At 44.6% G+C, this 19,406-nt stretch overlaps 3 non-coding genes across 3 annotated transcripts; 2 read left to right on the top strand and 1 right to left on the bottom strand.

Annotated features, from left to right (window-relative positions):
* The first annotated feature begins 6,124 nt into the window (after window positions 1-6,124).
* On the top strand, window positions 6,125-6,198 carry trnan-guu (transfer RNA asparagine (anticodon GUU)). Its single transcript has one exon. It is a non-coding gene; the product is annotated as a tRNA-Asn (tRNA).
* Window positions 6,199-15,333: 9,135 nt separating this feature from the next.
* trnak-cuu (transfer RNA lysine (anticodon CUU)) lies at window positions 15,334-15,406 on the top strand. Its single transcript has one exon. It is a non-coding gene; the product is annotated as a tRNA-Lys (tRNA).
* A 439-nt stretch (window positions 15,407-15,845) lies between these two features.
* trnal-cag (transfer RNA leucine (anticodon CAG)) lies at window positions 15,846-15,928 on the bottom strand. The gene has a single exon. It is a non-coding gene; the product is annotated as a tRNA-Leu (tRNA).
* Between the last annotated feature and the right edge of the window lie 3,478 nt (window positions 15,929-19,406).

The following is a 19,406-nucleotide window of genomic DNA, read 5'->3' as shown; positions in this document are numbered from 1 at the left end:
CGTTAATTTGGGAGTTTGACGACTTTGAAAAGAACATTTTTTACTTGTGCAGCTTCGGTCAGAGAAATGTTTGTGAAAAGATTTTTTCACAGAAAGGGACTCAGAATTACACCTTCTGGCTTAACACTTCTCTCTGGGCACTAAGTTTAGCAGTGGTGTCTGTAGTGTAGCGGTCATTGCGTTTGTCTCAGACACGAAAGGTTCCAGGTTCGAGCCGGGGCAAAAACATTATTTTATAATATAATTGCTGTGAAATAAATTGAAAAAAGTACCCCAGGTTCCTTGTCTTCTGAGCAATGAACATTTTAAACCAATTTGAAAAATTCAGAGTGTGTTAAGTCAGATAGGGTGTAAAATATCATCTATGATGAAAGCTCCTGAAATTATTACAGTTGATTTATTGAAGTATTGACTGTAAGTCTGCAAAGACTGTAAGACTGCTGGGGGGATCAAGGGGTATGGCGAGAAAGCAGGAATGGGGTACTGAAGTGAATGTTCAGCCATGAACTCATTGAATGGCGGTGCAGGCTAGAAGGGCCGAATGGCCTACTCCTGCACCTATTTTCTATGTTTCTATGTTTCTAAAACAATTCGGGTGGGAATATTAGCCCAAAAATTCCGGTTGGAGGCTTCCCGCGGACAATTCCTTTCCGATCGGTGATGTTTTAATCACCCCGCCTCCCACAGAGTTTAATTAATTGCATGTAATTATTTGAAAAAAGTTTGAATTAAAAAGTTACTTTCCGAACTCGGGCTCCCTCTGTGAATGCCTAACCACTAAACGAGCAGGATACGCATTAAATAATTTAATTCCAGACGTAATATTTTCTTTGCTGTTTCACAATAACCAGACCTATGCTCCAAAATCTGTCTCACCGTTTCCCCGGTGTCAGTCAGAGAAGCACATGGGACTGAATCAGTGACTTTGCTTTTTCGTCCTGTCTTCTGAAGCGCCGCACAGTCCCACTCCGACAGTCAATGAGCTGTTGGGATGTTAGAGTATCCAGGCTGCGGGTGGCCACCCCGAGCGCAGCAGAGGGGTTTCTGCATTAGTACTGGGTGGGGACAGTATTTCCCCTTCTCTCTTCCTCTTGTCTATATCCCTCTGCCTTGTTTTCTGTATTTATTCCCCGGCCTCATTTTACGTGTTTGAAAGGGAAGAAAGGATGAAGTGTGCGACACTCTGGAACAATTTCTCTCACTCAAATATATCTATATAGTGAAGTGAAATAAAGAGCAATTAAAGAATAAGGGAGAAGCCACTGTCGCTCTTTTGACAGGAGAGTAAACTCGCCCATGGCTGTTCATCCACTGCAAGTTGAAACATTATCGTCCTGCACGGGATCATTTTGCGTGGAAAGCAAACGTGATAACGGCTCCACTGCGGAAACCGCTCTGACCAGAAGTACAGCAGAGGGCAGCTGACCAGTGAATGCCTTCTGTGCTGATCGGGAATGTGTTGGCTCACCTTAAACAACTTCTGTCCCTCACTGACAGCTGTCAATCCTTCTCCTCCGCTGCCCTTTACACAAACATGTCACTGATCCCCACCCACCACCCCACATCCCCATCGTGTTATCTTCCATGTTAGCACAGTGGGGCCGCGGAGGCACCTACTCTCTCCCCGCGGTTAGTGAACTCAGTCAGTCTGTAAAATTAAAGGGGAACAAGTGTCCCGCAAAGGGCAGGGGAAGGAAGAGAGTCTGTAACCTGGGTTTAATTGTTTGTCAAAGGCTACCCGTCCTGTTGTGTATTTCCAGCAGTTTCCTACTTTCACAGGTGGAGATACCGGGGCTGGACCATGCTCCTAAAATACAATGAGGTCGGGATAAAAGTTCCTCACGTATTCAGGGCAAAATAAATGATTGAAGTTCTACAATGGATTAATTAATGATGTTTAAATCAATGAATCTTTTTTTACCACATTAGATGCATGCAACTCTTTCTTATAAGGTTTAAATTTTGATGGAAGTGCAATTTCCCTGGCCGGAAATCGACCCAGGGCCGCGGTGGTGAGAGCGCCGAATCCTAATCACTGGACCACCAGGGACCGCTGCATTGCTGCATCGCTGCATCGTAATGCTTGGTGTCATTATTGTCCTTTTCAATCCACTTGTTTCACACCGAAACACATTGTAACCGTGATCTGAATTTAACGCCACGTGATTCTTTGAAATCACCTTTAAATGATTGGGTAAAACCACTCCTTATACCACCGAAAAACAGCTTCGATTCCAGGTCAGGGCGGTAACTTTTGTAACAGCTTTTTTCAATTCAAAAAATAAGAATTCATTTAATCACCGTTAAATAACCGATAACCTTTTTCAGGATGAAATAAATAATAATATACTTACTGAGGGACAGTAGTATCTTTAATCATTCATTTTCTCTTTACATGTGATGAATTTTTATCCCTATCTCATTTACATGCTGTATGAGAAATTGTAAGTGTTTATGACTCAGTTGTAAAACCATTGATTGTGTGTGTGTCTATACTTGATAGGAGGAGCACTTGAGACCGATGTTCCAGTTCGATATATGTATCAATAGAATCAATTTTCACCAGTTCCTTTAAACTCAATAACATAATTTATTTTGATTGGACTGGATGGAGGAACATGATCCATGTAAAAAAATTGTTATCATATTACTTGTGCTGAATGCTCATAAAAGTATTGGAGTGGGAATTCACTGGATAACAGAAAAGCTTGCAATGTTTGCTGAATATATTCGTTAGCCAAAATGCACAATGACAACCCGGAACTGTGCGGCACCGAATCCTCGGGGAAAAACATTAAAAGGCTTCGCCCGGAGATGGGTTTGGATTACCCACCTTTCAGTTACCAGCCGAATGCGCTAAACCATTGCACCACAGATACACACTGCAAGACATTTAAAACCAGGTTGTCAGTCAGTTAAAGCTTCAGATTGCTCCGACCGGGATGGAACTTATCCACTCTCAGTTGTACTTTTCCCAAGTAAAGGGTGGGACATTCATTGTGGATGTGTGGAAGCAGTCTGGTCCCGCACACTGCAAACACTTCCATGTCACCACCAACCAGCTCTCCCACAACCGGTGTGATCTACTTTCCAGCCTTCCAGTGCCTTGTCTGTGACGAAGCATGTTTCAAAAGTTTTAGCATAGTTGGTTCCATGGTGTAAAGGTGAGCCCTCTTGACTTTAAATCTACTGATCTGAGATCAAATCTCAGCAAAACCTAAATTCTTGTTGTCCCAGCTGCTGAAAATTTGGGACAAACAAGTGAAAGACACCCGGTGCTGGTGGGCAGTTTTGTTGCCTTTTTCATTGATGCTTGATCTACAAGTCTAGTTGTCAAATTGTGTGCTCAACCGTCAGTTATCTGCTACAAATCAGCGGAGAACAAATACTTTGTTGTCTAATGCTGCCTTTGCCTGCACAATGTGTGCTGAGATTATCTGTGCAATATGCATTCCGCAGGATGAATAAAAGCAATGCTTTTTGAAATGCAGGCACTGCATGTTTTGCACTCGACAAAACGTTGCATTTTCTTTTCATTAATTTTACATTAATGCATTGCAATGCCAACGCACTTTTTACGTGGCAGAGCAGAATGAAGAGATCGCAAAGTGCCTGTTTAAAGAATGGACTCAGTCGAGAATATTTTGTGGATTTTTTTTTCTGAGGCTACTTTCCCTGTGCTGGGGACACTCTGCGCAGATATGTGAAAAAGCTGGTTTTGTTAAAACTCCAGAGACCGCATGGCAGTGAGCTGGGACAAAATACCTGTCAGTCATCCATTGACAAAAGAGCTGTCGGCCAGGAAGGGGGGCCACTGACAAAGCCACTCTAATTTGTAAAAGCACTTCTCACCTCCATCTCAGAAGGAGACACAGAACAATGAACCCACCAGCCTGGCCAGCCAAGGAGGAGCTGGGTCTTTCCCAACACAAAGGCTCAGAGAGATGCACAGACTAAGGGCCATCAGCCCAATGCATGGGTGGGATGGCCCATCACTGACTAAGTACCCGTGCTTAGAAACAAAGGGGTTTTAAAGATTGGCGGGAAAGATAGGGGTAGCAAGACTCCCAGAAAGACAGGGTCCTTTCCACTTTATTTTTAGCTTGGAGCTTGGTGTGAAGCTTGGAGCTTGCCGCTTGCAACTTGTGTCTCGAGAGAGCCCCCTCTCCCTCTTGCTCTCGCTCCACCGATCGATGTACCAGAGGAAGGGGCCGCAGTACTGCAGAAGAAGCCACCGAGACTGAAGACCAGGCAGTGACTTCCCACAGCTGAGCTGAGCAAGGAAACCGGCTGCGTGTGGTGGTGAACATGGTCGCGAGTGTCCCAAGACAGTAACCAGATATCCCAGGCCAGCTGGGTAAGGGCTCAGTGTTTTCTCAGAAGTGAAGCTTTTCAGGGCTATTCTGGGGAGGGTAATTCATTGGTAGGGGTGGGGTTAGAATCCACCAGGGTATTACTGCGTGTTACTAGGTTCATTTCTGTACTGTATATATGTTGTTTGTAACCGGGATTTTATTCTCCACAGAGACATTTCGTTTAGCAGTGCATGTTTTAGACAGTGTATGTTTGACCAAATAAATATACTACAATTTATCACTGAAGCATCCCTTTCCGTGACTCATTTAATTTACACTCTGAATAATAATTCCCAGATCTAGAACTTTCGTAAGGTGGGGGCGATTCAAACCGTCCGTCTGGCAATTGGGCGAGGATCACAAACACTTACAATATTTACGAAAGGATATACTTGCTTTGGAGGCAGTTCAGAGAAGGTTCACTGGGTTGACTCCGGAGATGAGTGGTTGACTTATGAGAAAATGTTGAGTAGGTTGGGCCTCTACTCATTGGAATTCAGAAGAATGAGAGGTGATCTTATCGAAACGTATAAGGTAATGAGGGAGCTTGATAAGGTGGATGCAGAGAGGATGGTTCCACTGATAGGGGAGCATAGAACTAGGGGGCATAATCTCAGAATAAAGGGCCGCGCATTTAAATCTGTGATGAGGAGGAATTTCTTTTCTCAGAGGGTTGCAAATCTGCTGAACTCACTGCCTCAGAGAGCTGAGAAAGCCATGACATTAAATACATTTAAGACAGAGATAGCTTCTTAACTGATAAGGGAATAAGGCTTATGGGGAACGGGCAGGGATGTGGACTTGAGTCCATGATCGGATCAGCCATGATCATATTAAATGGCGGAGCATGCTCGAGGGGCCATATGGCCTACTCCTGCTCCTAGTTCTTAAGTTCTTATGTTCTGAATAGCGACACATACAAAAATGCTTTGATCATTGTTACGCCTTATCTTCACGTTTGTCAAACAGTTGGCTCGTTGGTCTCGGGCTATGATTCTCCCTTTGGAGTTGTTCATTGAAATTTACGAGGGTTCCCAGAGGAGCACTGATATTGCTCGCAAATTTTGAAATTGCATCGAACTTTTGCAAAGAAGGACTTCCATTTCTGCAGTGCCTTTCAGGAACTCATGTCACCCCAAAGCGCTTTAAGGCCGTTGAGTTATGTTTGAAGTGTTGTAGTTTGGCAAAAGATGTGCCCAGATCACCAAACATGAACCTCAAATCATTGCAAAGGAGTTTGGTGCAAATAATCAGGCGTCTCAGGGACTTGGACTTTCTTTGAATAAGTTCTGCTTGTTCCCGCATTCAAGCTTGAAACAGCAACTGGGCTTCCATCTCACGGGAGGTTTGGGGTTGATGTGTGTCGCTTTCAATCTTTGAAATTTCACCAAGCAAAGAAACGGTGAATCCAACTGTCCCTGTAAGCATTTAGTTCCTGTTTAATCACAGGAATATCCGCAGTCAGGAGCTGAAAAGTAATTAAAACCGAACACCGGCTTCGGGACAATCAGAATACTTTGTCACAGACAAGGCACTGGAAGGCTGGAAGGAAGATCACACCGGTTGTGGGAGAGCTGGTTGGCGGTGACATGGAAGTGTCTGCAGTGTGCGGGACCAGACTGCTTCCACGCATCCACAATGAATGTCCCTCCATTTATTTGTGAAAAGTCCCACTGAGAGTGGACAAGTTCCATACCGGTCAGAGCAATCTGAAGCTTTAACTGTCTGACACCCTGGTTTGGGATGCCTTGAACCTTATACTTCGATCAGTCTCTGTGGCGCAATGGATTAGCGCGTTCGGCTGTTAAGCGAAATGTTGGTGGTTCGAGCCCACCCAGGGACGAAGAGTTTAACTGTTTTTCCCCGAGTATTCGGTGCCGCACAATCCCAGGTTGTCATTGTGCGTTTTGGCTGCACGAATCTTTTCCGCAAATGTTGCCAGCTGTGCTGTTATCCAATTAGTTCCCACTCCAATATTTTATGAGCATTCAGTTCAAGTAAAACGATAACAATTTTTTACATGGATCATGTTCCTCCATCCAGCCCACTCGAAATAAATTATGTTATTGGGTTTAAAGAAACTGGTGGAAATTGATTCTATTGATACATATATCGAACTGGAACTTCGGTCTCAAGTGCTCCTCCTATCAAGTATAGACACACACACAATCAATGGTTTTACAACTGAGTCATAAACACTTACAATTTTAAACCATTCTCATACAGCGTGTAAATGAGATAGGGATAAAACTTCATCACATGTAAAGAGAAAATGAATGATTGAAGATACCACTGTTCCTTAGTAATTATATTATTATTTATTTCATTCTGAAGAAGGTTATCGGCTAATTAACGGTGATTAAAAGAATTCTTACTTTTGCACGTTGGCTGCATGTCGTCAATTTTATTAGGTTTTGAATTTAAAAATGGTGTTACAAAATTTATCGCCAAGACCTGGAATCAAAGCTGTTTTTCGGTGGCATAAGAAGTGGTTTTCCCCAATCATTTAAAGATGATTTCAAAGAATCACGTGGCGTTAAATTCACATCACGGTTACGATTTGTTTCGGTGTGAAACAAGTGGATTAAAAAGGACAATAATGTTAAATAAAGAGTAAAGCTACCACTACACAGTCACATCAATGCCTCCAAGGGCAGGTACAGTACGCGTTAGACACAGCGTAAATCTTCCTCTACATTGTCCCATCAAACTCTCCCAGGACAGATACAGCACGTGTCAGATACAGAGTAATGCTCCCTCTACACTATCCCATCAAACCCTCTCAGGACAGATACAGCCCGTGTTAGATACAGATTAAAACTCCCTCTACACTGTCCCATCATGCTCACCCAGGGCAGGTACAGTATGCGTTAGATACAGAGTAATGCTCCCTCTGCACTGACCCATCAACACTCCCAGGGCTGGTACAGAATGGGTTAGATACACAGTAAAGCTCCCTCAGCACTGTCCCATGAAACTCTCCAAGGGCAGGTACAGCATGCGTTAAATACAGAGTAAAGATTCTTCTAAACTGTCCCATCAAACGCTCCTAGGGCAGATGCACCACGGGGTTAGATACAGAGGAAAGCTCCCTCTACATTGTCCCTTCAAACTCTCAGGGCATGTACAGCACAAATTAGTTACAACAAAAATCTCCCGCTACACAGCCCCATCACACTCTTCCACGGGCAGGTGCATGTTGCACATGCAATAACTCAGCAGGCTTACTACCGTGAAATCAATCAGGTGCATCCTGACCCTACTTTTCTAGCTCTCGAACAAAGGATTAAACATGGAGGCTTTCTTTATTTCCAAGAGTTGCATGTGTGTGTCTGTGGCCCAATGACCTTCGACCGTCGGTCCCCCTGGTGGCAGGTAAACCCGGGCATATATACATTACAGTGCAGCACGTGTTTAAATCTCCCTCTACACTGTCCCATCAAACCCTCCCAGGGCAGGCACAGCACAGGATAGATACAGAGCAAAGCTCCCATTATACTGTCCCATCAAACCCGTCAGGGCAGGTACAGTACAGATTAGATACAGATTAAAGCCCCCTCTACATTGTCTCATCAAAGACTCAGAGGGCAGGTACAGACGAAAGCTTCCTCTACACTGTCACATCAAACCCTCCCAGGGCAGGTACAGTATGTGTTATATACAGATTAAAGCTCCCCCTATATTGTCCCATCAAAGACTCACAGAGCAAATACAGCCCATCTAAGATATACAGTAAACCTTCCTCTAGTCTGTCCCATCAAACCCTCCCAGGGCTGGCACAGCACAGGATAGATACAGAGCAAATCTCCCACTATAATGTCTCATCAAACCCGTCAGGGCAGGTACAGCACGGGGTTAGATACAGAGTGAAGCTCCCTCTACGCTGTCCCATCAATCTCTCCCAGGGCTGGTACAGCACGGATTAGCTACAGAGTAAAGCTCCCTCTACACTTTCCCATCAATCTCTCCCAGGGCTGGTACAGCACGGGTTATGTTAGCACAAATCTTTTTCTGGAAGAATCACTCGACACTCGGGGTCGGTTCCAATCCCAAAATGGCCTTTATTGCACCGGCGGGGAGAGAGCCTCTGGTCCAACTCCAGGCATTCTACTCCACCGAACAAAGAAATTCATCGATATTTATATGTTTTACAACAGTTCATTACAATTACTTAGCCCATGTTGGCTGGACACAATCCAATCATAACGACTATAAATTACAAATCGATTCCACTGGGCCAATGGAATTGGCCCCCAGGCACCAGGGGACTGCGTGATCACCTCATGTTTTAGCTGGGGCTTATTCATGGCCTCGTGAGATTCTCCAGATCCCCTTATCTCTACTATCCTTGGGTTCTGTCTGCACCTAACCTCCTTATCCTTACACAGTCACAGGAATTTCTTTGTTCAGTATTCTGCTGGGACATCTTGTCTGTTGTTTGTTGATTAAGGACGTTCTGTTGAGCTCACTCTTTCCAGTGTTCCTGTACATGGAACTGCAGTGTCATCAGCTACCCAAAAATGTATTCAAGCTAACTGTTAGCTGAATTCCCCTAGTGCTTTGCAGAATCCCTGGCAGCCATTTTGTATCTGGCTACCATTTTACACATACATATATGCAGACATATATTCAGCAGGTGCCTTTGCCTTTGCCCAACAACAATCCCCCCTTTCGGTAATGGACTAATCCTAGTCTCCTTTAACCGACAACATTATTTGTTACTCGACTTATATTTTTATGTACCACCCGGTACTTCCTGTCACAACGTGCTGGCCAGTCATGTGGTGTCAGAAGTCCAAGTTGCTTCGATCAAATTGATATAGTTCAGATTCCCCCGTCCCTCTGCTGGACAAGTCACTTTATTTACTTGAGCCCTTGTTCTGATTCTCCTTTGTCGTGCATAATGCCTGCAGGATCGACAGGCCATGACTCTCCATGTTAGTGCTAAGACCAGCTGTATCCCTACCAGTATGTGTTATATTATCCAATCCAGGGGTGGATGTTTACGTTCATGTCCCAGTACCAGACCCTCCTCCACCAACTCTGGTTTTGTAACTCTTGGTCAGTATCCTTCTCCAGTATTTCAATCTTTGTCTGTAGTTGGTGGTAGAGTCTGACATACTGGCCTACTCTGAGTCTTAGTCCCCTTAATACTGCAACTAAATGTGGGATAGGGGCCTGCTCTGGCTCGTCATAATCCTGCAGGTGATCGTGGAGCTGATCGATGGCGTTAATGATTTTGGGCCTCGGTGTCTAACCTGGATAATGCGGGCTTGTCCTATTGTGAGGTCATAGGGCTGTGAAGCAAAAGTTTGTTTGCGAGATCTGGCATTGTAAGCCATTGTACCGATATGATTGTGCCATCGTAGAGACACAGTATTTCCCTTTGCCCCCGTAACCTGTTCTGGCAAAATGTGTGGGGGCAGGTACTATTTCCAATACACATCCATCGGTTGGATTAAATCCACATTCGACTAGTTCTCCCTGTCCCACCGGGTGAGGGAACACCGTAATGTCACCCGTCTGCTTGCATCCCGTCAGGGAGATCCCATAGAGAGTGTTGTCTCTGCGGACAGCAGGGGCTGCGGTCAGATAGTAATGGAGGGAGGTGTTTTCCCGTATGATCCCGATATTCTACAGTTGATAAAGGGGAAACGGTCCTGAGTCTTGTGTGACTATAGGTATCATCAGGGCTATTCCCACTCCGGCAGCTTTGCCCATTCGGCAGTTTGGAATCACTGGGCATACTCTGGTTAGTCCCTTCAGAGTGCAATTACCCAGTGTCCCCTTCAGTTTGGCCAACTGAGCCAGATGTGGGCTGTCTATCCAGTCTGGCAACTCCCCCCTTTGGATATGATCGAGGTTGTGCCGTATCTGTCCCACCATCCATAGGCCATAAGCGTGACAGAGTTGTCCCTGTCTCAGTTTTGCGGTATCTTCTCTCTCTCTGTCGAAAAGGTGATTGATTGTTTTTGCCTGAGCTTCCAGGACCGAGAGGCCTTCCAATTGGATCTCGGCACCCTCTCTTCCGAGTTCGGATTGACCTTCCTGATTCCGCTCTGCCCGTTCCACAAATCCCTTCATCACCCCTTTAAGCTGCTCCACCCTTTCATTTAGCCTTTGTATGTCCAGTGAGTTTACTATGGAGGTTCCGGCATTAAAACCGGTCGCAACATCATTAACTATTTCCCTCTTAGTCCTATGAACTGGCTCCTGTCCTCGGAATCTACTGGCACCCATGGTATCGGCAGCCTGCTGCATTACAACTTTACTTAATACATTATACATATTTCTTGCCTATTCTGTACAATATTCCGGCATCTGTACACCTGTGATATTGATCAGGACAGGCACAATTTCATGCTTGGCATTATCATACAATAGTTCACCCTCGTTGGACAGCACAATCCCATTTTCCAGTCCCCTTGTAATTGTTGGACATGACAATTCCATGGGCAGTGTGGTGGTTCTTATGGGGCGTGGTGTCGGAGGAGGTGAGAAGCATACATACAACGATATTGCGGCAGCCTCTACCACCTCATAGTATCCACACAGCCTCACCCCCTCTTTGTGGGTGACTAACGGTTGTGGCTGGGAAGGAGGCGCGCAAATTATTCCAAAGGTACATTCATCGGGCCCCCCCGGCCTCCCTTCGTCTAATGCAACTGCTTCTTGTACCCGTGGAGCATTGCACATATACTCTCTTCTTATCCGGATTCATTTGCAGCCACGCGTTAAAATAAGTTCTGTCCTTGCTCCAGTCCTTGGCTGCTGGAATGCATATTTCGTCAGTCAAAGTAAACAAAACCCTATAGTTGATACAGTTGTGTCTTTCTTGCGTGTGCTGTACCTCTCGTAGTCCGTCTGTATTATCCAGTGCTTGTGTGGGCCTCAAGGTTCCCAGTATCATGAGTCCCCAGAGTCGAAGTCACCACTGCGGTCCCATCTCGGTGATGGTTTTATCTGCAAATTTTAAACAGATAGCCTGGTCGTCACCAGGTGTTAGGTTCTGGTCTACTTGTGTCGCGGTCACTCTGTGGAATCGGAGGTAAGGGTTTGGTTATCCATATTCTTTATAGTCGTACCATCTCGATCACTTCATGTCCCTGTCTGGGCTGCCGTCGGTTTTGTATTTGAGCCTGCTGTGCTCGAGCCTGCACGATGACCCATCTAAATATTATCCAAACTCTAATCAAGACCAATGCCACCACTATTCCTCCAAACATCCCAGTCTGCTTTACTGTTAGGTTGGGTTTGTGGACTACACCGACCCACCGTGGGATACATTGGCTCGATTGCCACAGGTGATGGTGCTTTGGCTGCACACTGCACTATCCGTCTCGTCCTGTTTTTTAAAATCTCTTCCAGCTTATTTATCTTCGCTTTTAACTCTTGACCAGCTAGTTCTGTTTTATTTTTATTCTGACTATCCCAACATTTCCACTGTCTGTCAGGTGAGTCTTCTTTATTTTAGTAAGAAATTCAAATTAGTAAGGTCCAGTGTAAAACAGCTGTCAATGGAAAGGGTTAACTCCTTTACATGTTTGTAAGAAGGCCTGATGTCATTACGTGACTTCGCGTAATCATCCAAATCTTTGTGCCTTCAAAACTTGCTTAGAAATTAGGGATCCGTTAAAACAGCAGAAATCATTCGTAAAGTGGTCACAATAAAAATCTTCTCATCGGGAAAGACAGCATTTTAGATGAAACTCCAATTTTTTTGCTTAACATCTAATTCAAGTACTTGCCAAAGATTTTTGTTGAAATAAGAACACACATTTTTAATAGCTATTTTGTTTACTGAAATCCAATGTTCACACAAGCTGTGAACATGCCAACATTTCTGGGGTTTTTTAACAGTCCCGTTCAATGGGCAAATCTTGTGTTTTATTTCGCTCTCTGCTGAGTTCGCATAGCTTAGATCTTTTCTCCTTGTTATTTTCAAAACCCTCCTGCTTGTTTAGACTGTTCGGGACTTTTCTTGATTAATAACGTCTATTCTGGAAATCTTTTCAAACTGCAGTGAAACTTTCTCGTAATTTAAAATCATTATCAATGGAGAGTGTCTTTTACCTCCACCAATTTTTTTTTCCTTTTCCCAATTAAACCAATATCTTTTTCATATCCAATGTCAACTAGTATTTAGTAAGTTATAGAAACATAGAAACATAGAAAAATAGGTGCAGGAGTAGGCCATTCGGCCCTTCTATTCTGCACCGCCATTCAATGAGTTCATGGCTGAACATGCATCTTCAGTACCCCATTCCTGCTTTCTCGCCATACCGCTTGAACCCCCTAGTAGTAAGGACTTCATCTAACTCCTTTTTGAATATATTTAGTGAATTCGCCTCAACAACTTTCTGTGGTAGAGAATTCCACAGGTTCACCACTCTCTGGGTGAAGAAGTTTCTCCTCATCTCGGTCCTAAATGGCTTACCCCTTATCCTTAGACTGTGACCCCTGGTTCTGGACTGACCCAACATTGGGAATATTCTTCCTGTATCTAACCTGTCTAAACCCATCAAAATTTTAAACGTTTCCATGAGGTCCCCTCTCATTCTTCTGAACTCCAGTGAATACAAGCCCAGTTGATCCAGTCTTTCTTGATAAGTCAGTCCCGCCATCCCGGGAATCAGTCTGGTGAATCTTCGCTGCACTACCTCAATAGCAAGAATGTCCTTCCTCAAGTTAGGAGACCAAAACTGTACACAATACTCCAGGTGTGGCCTCACCAAGGCCCTGGACAACTGTAGCAACAACTCCCTGCCCCTGTATTCAAATCCCCTCGCTATGAAGGCCAACATGCCATTTGCTTTCTTAACCTCCTGCTGTACCTGCATGCGAACCTTCAATGACTGATGTACCATGACAGCCAGGTCTCGTTGCACCTTCCATTTTCCTAATCTGTCACCATTCAGATAATAGTCTGTCTCTCTGTTTTTACCACCAAAGTGGATAACCTCACATTTATCCATATTATGCTTCTTCTGCCATGCATTTGCCCACTCACCTAACCTATCCAAGTCACTCTGCAGCCTAATAGCATCCTCCTCGCAGCTCACACTGCCACCCAACTTAGTGTCATCCGCAAATTTGGAGATACTGCATTTAATCCCCTCGTCTAAATCATTAATGTACAATGTAAACAGCTGGGGCCCCAGCACAGAACCTTGCGTCACCCCACTCGTCACTGCCTGCCATTCTGAAAAGTACCCATTTCCTCCTACTCTTTGCTTCCTGTCTGACAACCAGTTCTCAATCTACGTCAACACACTACCCCCAATCCCATGTGCTTTAACTTTGCACATTAATCTCTTGTGTGGGACCTTGTCGAAAGCCTTCTGAAAGTCCAAATATACCACATCAACTGGTTCTCCTTTGTCCACTTTACTGGAAACATCCTCAAAAAATTCCAGAAGATTTGTCAAGCATGATTTCCCTTTCACAAATCCATGCTGACTTGGACCTATCATGTCATCATTTTCCAGATGCACTGCTATGACATCCTTAATGATTGATTCCATCATTTTACCCACTACTGAGATCAGGCTGACCGGTCTATAATTCCCTGTTTTTTCTCTCCCTCCTTTTTTTAAAAGTGGGGTTACATTGGCTACCCTCCACTCCATAGGAACTGATCCAGAGTCAATGGAATGTTGGAAAAGACTGTCAATGCATCCGCTATTTCCAAGGCCACCTCCTTAAGTACTCTGGGATGCAGTCCATCAGGCCCTGGGGTTTTATCCCATCAATTTCCCCAACACAATTTCCCGACGAATAAAGATTTCCCTCAGTTCCCCCTCCTTACTAGACCCTCTGACCCCTTTTATATACAGAGGCAAAGTAATTATTTCATATTTTATGTAACTTTTCCTTCGCTCCATGTGATTTAATCTTGTCCATCGATTTGTGGCCCTGTTCCCATCCGACATTCTTTTTTAAATGAATGTGCCTGTAGAAAGTTAGATGAGCGATTATGTTATTGGCCACCAAATAGTGGGAAGGATAAAGAGGTGTAAATATAGATAAAATGCAGAAAGATTCAAGATCTGTCGTGATAATGTGAGACTTCAACGTAAACTGGGAAAATAACCATGCAAAGGGAAAATGCAGGGGAGGATTTCCTGAAATATGTATTAGAACTTTCTCCATCAGTATGTTTCCAGCACGATGGGGAAGAAAGCAGTTCTGGATCTCGGAAATGGATTAAGTAGAGCATGTTTCTGTGGAGGAGCATTGAGGAAACAGTGATCACAATATCATTAGGTTTAGAGTAGTTATGGAAAAGGAGAAGGTATAATCATGTGTGAAAATACCCAACTGTAGGAGGACTAATTTTATGAGTTGAAAGGAAGGACTATCAAAGGAGGAGGAAGTTGAATCAGCAGAAAAACAGGATATTCGCCCATAGTACTTATCTGAGAAAGGATATACTTGCCTTGGAGGTGGTGCAACAGAGGTTCACCAGATTGATTCCAGGTAGATTGAAACCAAAGATTTCTCGGTAAAACAGTAAATGCACATTGGGAGACTTTCAAAAATGAGATAGATCGGGTAACGACTAGACACGTTCTCATGCAGGGTGCAGAAATAGCATGATAGCTAGCTACAGCTCGGTGGATGAATGAAGGTCAACTAAAACACAAAAACGGAAGCTTGTGATAAACTTCAGGCTCATATTTCAGTAGAGAACCAAGCAGAATACAGAATGTACAGAGAAGGACTATCAAAGGAGGAGGAAGTTGAATCAGCAGAAAAACAGGATATTCGCCCATAGTACTTATCTGAGGAAGGATATACTTGCCTTGGAGGTGGTGCAACAGAGGTTCACCAGATTGATTCCTGGGATGAGAGGGCTGTCCAATGATGAGAGATTGTGTAGAATATGCCGATTCTCTCTTGGGTTTCGAAGAATCGGAGGTGATCTCGTTGAAACGGACAATATTCTGAAGGGGATTGAGAGGGTAGATGTTGAGAAGCCCGGCTAGCTCAGTCGGTAGAGCATGAGACTCTTAATCTCAGGATCGTGGGTTTGAGCCCCATGTTCGTCGATTACAGTTCCTTAAAATTTATGTTGCTTTCACGGGAAAACATCATTAATGAACCCATTTTCTTCTTTTGCACAATGAAAGAAATGCGAACTGAGGGAGAGCTGATAATTTAATCATCTGTTCTGTGCTCTGCATAAGAACACAAGAACCAGGAGCAAGAGTCGGCCATTTGGCCCTTCGAGCCTGCCTTCTTTTGCACTGAAACAAATTATAACCGTGAGTTTAAATTAGCAGTGCGAGATATTTACAGGGCACCTTTCAATGCTTCACAAAACCATTCCTTTCGCTACAGCCACCCGGGATCGTTTCCCGGTTTGGGAAGTAACTTTGATATCACCGTTTGTAATTGAAGTGGAGTAATTTTATTATGTTAGATGGATGTCCCAAAGCACTTCAGAGTGGTGTCAAAACAAATGAGTTTGCAATTAAAAATACTGAATGTCAGGAGTGGGATTTTAACCCACGCCTCCAGAGGAGACTGCGACCTGAACGCAGCGCCTTAGACCGCTCGGTCATCCTGACTGTTGATGCTTCAGTTACAAGTTATTACTTGGGAAAGTTTCGGACCGTGCGCTTGTTCAGTGTTGCTGGAAAGCCCAGTGCTCGGGATATCCTCTCCCCCGGGGTTTTCCTGAGCCTGTGATCGGTGCACGGGGAGGTTTGGCCCGAGTCTGAGGTAGCTTGCATCCCAGGGATGGACAATAACCCTCTGAGCTCTGGCACTGTGGAAGAGCGAATAATTAATGAGCTGTTTGTGGTTTTAAATGCAACTTAGATCTGATGGAAGAAACCGATAGTGTTGTTTCACAGAATGAAAGAAATGCAAACAGGGACAATCGAAATTTCAATAACTGAACTTTAATAATTAGTGAAACTTTAACCCTTGATGAAGTTTTATCCCCGATCTTATTTTACACACTCTGTATTTGAGTAGATTAGTTTTAAAATGTTCATTGCTCATGCGACAATGTACCCTGGACTGCTTTTGTTCAATTTTATTGCAGACAAATTTTTGCTTCACAAATAATGTTTCCGCCCAGGCTCGCAACAGAGACCTTTCGCGTGTGAGGCAAACATGATAACCGCTACACGACAGAAAGTGCTGCTTAGCTCAGTGCCCAGAGAGAAGTGTTCAGCAACAAGCCGAAATGCTCAATCCCTCTCTCTGCAAAAAGTTCCATTCACAAACAATTCTCTGACCTGAACTGCACCAAACAACAATATTCTCCTTTCAAAGTAATTAAACTCCCCAATTTCCACATCTACAATTTTAAGGACAAGGACTGAAAGCGCTTTGCGATCAGAAAATTGCCGGAAACCCCTGTGGTTAATGACAGGGCTTTTGATGGTTGATTTCCGTACACACCTTGTGTTATGTATTTAACCCTTGGCCACCTGTATCACACCACCACCAGAGGGCCGACCTGTTGGAGTCCCAAGGGATTCCAGCATCCATTGGGAGCACGGGAAAGAAGCACTCTGGAGTCTTATTGAAGGAGTTAATGTCACACTTACTCATTGTTCACAGTACTCAGTTTCAGTCTTTATTATGAGCGTATCAATTGGCGACGAGACAATGAACAACCACGCGAAAATGCAAGTAACAGTTGGTATAACTTGATAACAGCACAGCTGGCAATGGTTGCGGAATATATTCGTGCAGCCAAAACGCACAATGACAACCTGGAACTGCACGGCACCGAATCCTCAGGGAAAAACAATTAAAGGCTTTGTCCCTGAATGGGCTACGATCCACCAACCTTGCAGTTAATAGCTGAACGCACTAATCCATTGCACCACAGAGACTGATAGATGCACACATTGCAAGACATCCCTGTGACATCTTCACAGAGCACAGCACACACAGCTTCCTAACATGCAGGCTGCTCTCTCGGAACTCTCCGGAAAGAGCCTGTTCTGTTTAATGATTAACTATACAGTTGCAGTACACAATACGTCCACATCCACTCTCAGTTGTACTTTTCCCAAATAAAGGGTGGGACATTCATTATGGATGTGTGGAAGCAGTCTGGTCCCGCACACTGCAGACACTTCCATGTCACCGCCAACCAGCTCTCCCACAACCGGTGTGATCTACCTTCCAGCCTTCCGTTGCCTTGTCGGTGACGAATTATTCTGATTGTCCCGAAGCCGGTATCCTTTGTCATCAATAGGGTTTTAAGTTGTTTCGGTAATTTTTACCTGCTGGACAGTCGAGGCACAAATTGTAGAGTGGAAAACTTGCGTGGACCCCGGTTTTCTAGTGGTTGATTTTCCTGGTTGGGTCCGTCGGTCGCGGTGGTCCGGTTGATGCCTGTTACCAAGTCAGTTGGTATTGATGTTCCACTGATTGGTTTTTTGAAGTTCTTTTCTCCGATGTCGTGATGTCTCTTCCTGTGTTATCTCGCCGTGTGCTCTCGATCTTGATCTTGTTGTTCCAAAGTAATGGTCAGAAAAATAGGTTGCTCTTGGTACTATAGGCTCCCATTTATACTCTGAGAGGCTGCTTAATCTTCGTGCCAAATCTAACGTTTCTTTTGTTTAAGTTTTGCTGCCCATTGATTTAAGTGGTCTTCTTTGTGTAAGTTGTGGCGGACTAGCTAACTGAGACTTGATTAAAAGTTTTAATCTGGTGTTGATAGACTTTGGGATGGTGATACTCCTTATTCATGAACTGATGAACTCTTGTCCATTGTAATAGCACTGCTTTGGCTTCGGGAAGTCTGAGCTGAGCCAGATATTTCTATACATGTTGAAAAGGTGTTGGAATATGGATGTGATATTTGGGTCCTGTGGGTAGGGTGGATAATATTTCTTCCGTGGTCGATTGTTTAAATGCTAATGTTTTCTGGGAGCCTGACTATGGTTGAAGAGCTCTCCTGGACAAACTGATTAGCTACAATATCCAAACTCTAAATCCCACCCCTCTGTCACTGCAGCTTTTCGCCGCAGGCCCAAACATGCCTTTTAAAATCCCAAACTTGGTTAAGAATTGGAGATTTCCTCCATATGCTTTTTAGAATCCCAAACTTTATGTTTAATAGTCCTAAATCGAATTTCCTTTTCAGTGAGTCCAAACACTGGGGGGTTTCCATGAATTTTGGAATCTACATTGGCAGTCCCTCGGAATCGAGGAAGACTTGCTTCCACTTTGGTGGCTGAACAGTCCAATACTAGAGCCACAGACCCGATCACAGGTGGGACAGAAAGTCGTTGAGGGAAGGGATGGGTGGGACAGGTTTGCCGAACGCTCTTTCTGCTGTCTACACTTGATTTCTGCATGCACTCGGCAATGAGACTTGAGGTGCTCAGCGCCCTCTCGGATGCACTTTCTCCACTTAGGATGGTCTTGGGTCAGAGACTCCTGGGTGTCAGTGGGGATGTTGCACTTTATCAGGGAGGCTTTGAGTGTGTCCTTGTCGAGTTTCTGCTGCCCACTTTGGCTCGTTTGCCATGAAGGAGTTCCGAGTAGAGCACTTGCTTTGGGAGTCTCGTGTCTGGCATGCGGACTATGTGGCCTGCCCAGCGGAGCTGATCGAGTGTGGTCAGTGCTTCAAAGCTGGGGATGTTAGCCTGAATAAGGCTGTTGATGTTGGTGCGTCTGTCCTCCGAGGGGATTTGTAGGATCTTGCGGAGACATCGTTGGTGATATTTCTTCAGCAACTTGAGGTGTCGACTGTACATGGTCCATGTCTCTGAGCCTTACAGGAGAGCAAGTATTACTACAGCCCTGTAGACCATGAGCCTGGTGGCAGTTTTGAGGGCCTGGTCTTCAAACACTCTTTTCCTCAGGCGGCCGAAGGCTGCACTGGCGCATGGAGGCCGTGTTGAATCTCGTCGTCGATGCCTGCTCTTGTTGATAGGAGGCTCCCGAGATATGGGAAGTGGTCCATGGTGTCCAGGACGCGCCGTGGATCTTGATGACTGGGGGGCAGTGCTGTGCGGTGAGTACAGGCTGGTGGAGGACCTTTGTCTTACGGATGTTTAGCGTAATGCACAT

The sequence above is a fragment of the Pristiophorus japonicus genome, unplaced genomic scaffold (assembly GCF_044704955.1).
Source record: "Pristiophorus japonicus isolate sPriJap1 unplaced genomic scaffold, sPriJap1.hap1 HAP1_SCAFFOLD_163, whole genome shotgun sequence".
Lineage (NCBI taxonomy): Eukaryota > Metazoa > Chordata > Chondrichthyes > Pristiophoridae > Pristiophorus > Pristiophorus japonicus.
The sequence above is the reverse complement of the archived record's forward strand: the minus strand, read 5'-3'. Positions and strand labels throughout refer to the sequence as shown.